Source organism: Terrapene carolina, unplaced genomic scaffold (genome assembly GCF_002925995.2).
Source record: "Terrapene carolina triunguis isolate 2854851 unplaced genomic scaffold, T_m_triunguis-2.0 Scaffold10607, whole genome shotgun sequence".
In the NCBI taxonomy this organism is placed as follows: Eukaryota; Metazoa; Chordata; order Testudines; family Emydidae; genus Terrapene; species Terrapene triunguis.
The window spans coordinates 1-2,459 of record NW_020674958.1 but is presented as its reverse complement, the minus strand read 5'-3'; the positions used below and the strand labels follow the sequence as shown (position 1 = coordinate 2,459).

Below are 2,459 nucleotides of genomic sequence, written 5' to 3'. Positions count from 1 at the left end.
CTTCAGGCTTCCCGCGAATCAAATGTTCGCGGGAAGCAGGGGAGGGGGCGGAGTTGGGGCGGGGACTTTGGGGAAGGAGCGGAGTTGGGGCGGGGGCATGGGCGGGGCTGGGGGCGGGGCCGGGGCCCCGTGGAGTGTCCTCCTTTTGGAAGCTCAAAATATGGTAACCCGAGATTGCCGGCTGGGGGGCCGCGCAACTTGCCGTGCTCCGGTCGGCGCTCCGGCCGGGGTCGCGGGGCTGTGGGTCTGCCCGGGGCCCGGCCGGCGCTCCGGCCGGGGTCGCGGGGCCCCCCGAAGACGACCGCCGCTGGGGTGAGTGCAGGGCCCTCTTAGGCACGGGGTCCGATTCCGGGGAATTGGGCCAATCGGCCTAAAGTCGGCCCTGCCTATGAGAGACTTTTTTCTTTTCACCTCCCTTTATTGTCGACAAAGAGCCAGTGTAGACACTGCTGTTTGTTTTGTGGACAGAACTGGCTTCCACCAGTATCCCACAATGCCTGCCCTGATTGCTCTGCTCAGTGTTTTGATCTTTTCGGCCCTGCAGGCATGCACCCCTCCCCTTTCAAAGCTCCGGGAAAGTATCTGTGTGCTGCTCCGTTTGGGGAACAAAGAGCAAATCATTGGAATGCCTGTTCTGCCCTGCACTAGGAACACAGCAGCAGGCAGACTGCTGCTGCAGGGGGAGGGGGACAGACTGCTGTGCTGCTTTGCCATTCCTCAGCAGGGAGAGCTCACAGAGCTACTCACGATGCTGCTCTCGGCAGCTGAGGGGGCTGTGGGAGAACTCGGAGAGAATCCCAAAATGCGCAGCGATCAGCTCTTCCTTCCCACAACACTGCACTGTGGGATACATACCCACGGTGCATTGCTCACCCTGTCAATGATGGTGTCCTCAATGTGGACATGATCTGTCGACAGAGGGAGCAAGTGTGAACACCCTTCGGCGATTTTTGTTTTGTCGACTTTTGGGTGTCGACATAAGTTTTGTCAGCAAAACTTGGTAGTGTAGACAACCCCTAACTGTCTGGTAGATGAATGAGTCTCACTTTGGGATCCAAAAGATCAGATAATAACAGAAATACTGAATGAAAGATTCCAGCCCATTTGCTATCTGTGATCTTCTCAGCTGGTTGCATAATTCTCACAATTCAGCTAAAACTATCACTATTTGCTCTCCTAGAAGCCGAAGAGCTGACTAGCAATGAGAAAAGAACAGGAGTACTTGTGGCACCTTAGAGACTAACAAATTTATATTTAGATATATATCTCCTCAATATATGTTCCATTCTATAAGCATCCGAAGAAGTGGGCTGTAGCCCACGAAAGCTTATGCTCTAATAAATTTGTTAGTCTCTAAGGTGCCACAAGCACTCCTGTTCTTTTTGTGGATACAGACTAACACGGCTGCTACTCTGAAACCTAGCAATGAGAAGTAGCTTTTATCATGGAGTTTTGAAAGCTGTAAGTGACAGCTAATTAACAGGAAGAACTGCATGACTTCCAGATGACCCAAACAACTCCAAGGAGGATATGTCTTTGTGGGAAGAAAAAAGGGAAGCTTTCCTACACTACATACATGTTCTTGACATGAATTAGTTCCCCCTGAACAGTAAACCCTCAAATTCAAAGAGTGAAATTATTAAGATAAAGTATATCATCCTCACAGTTTGCATGCATTTAAGTGGGGTACGCCTCAGATTTTATTATTGTCTGCAAAACAATATGTATAAAAGATTTAACTCACTCTTCTTTTTGACCTTTTCTTATTTTTGTAAAAAGTAAAATGGAATACATGTAGAATTAGTTGCATATTGAGCACCATTGAAAATTCATTCCACTCACCTTACACTGGTTACATGTTGTTGAACAGACTGATGTTGAAAATGGTCAGGCCATGGATGATGAAGGCAGAATGATGGGGAGTGTTGAAGGCAGCAGGTGGTCTGATACATAGGTGTATGTTTTTGGCAGATAGATGTTGAATATTCAGTATGTGGCTGCAGGCAGCAGGAAGTCATAGGAGATGGTGCTGTGCTCCCAGCCAGTGAATGACATTCTTGCTGTTTATTATGGCTACTTAAAGGATGATGGTATGGGCAAGGGTGGCAGCATTGTGTCAACATCTGTTGAGTTCTTTGGTTGTCTAAAGGCAGAAAGGATGGTTTGATTGTACCATTAAGTTGCAGGCATCCATTTGGACTCACTTTTGCTCTTGGTGCTTCCTTGGAGGGGAGATGTTGGGCTGCAATGCCTCCATCAGTAGCTGAAAGGATGCTGGGACTGGTAGCACTGGAGAGGATGCTGCCATTACTCAGGACCACAAAATCATTATTGCCATTGTTCATAGCCATACTCCGACTGTTCGATGGATCTGCAGTATTCCTAGAGAAAATTAAATAAACCAAATTTAGCAGGCGGCATAATTTTTTCCAGTGTTCAAAAATTCAAAACAGTTTACA

At 47.9% G+C, this 2,459-nt stretch overlaps 1 pseudogene; it reads right to left on the bottom strand.

The window, feature by feature from the left end:
- Window positions 1-1,838: 1,838 nt before the first annotated feature.
- LOC112122065 lies at window positions 1,839-2,370 on the bottom strand (annotated as a pseudogene).
- Between the last annotated feature and the right edge of the window lie 89 nt (window positions 2,371-2,459).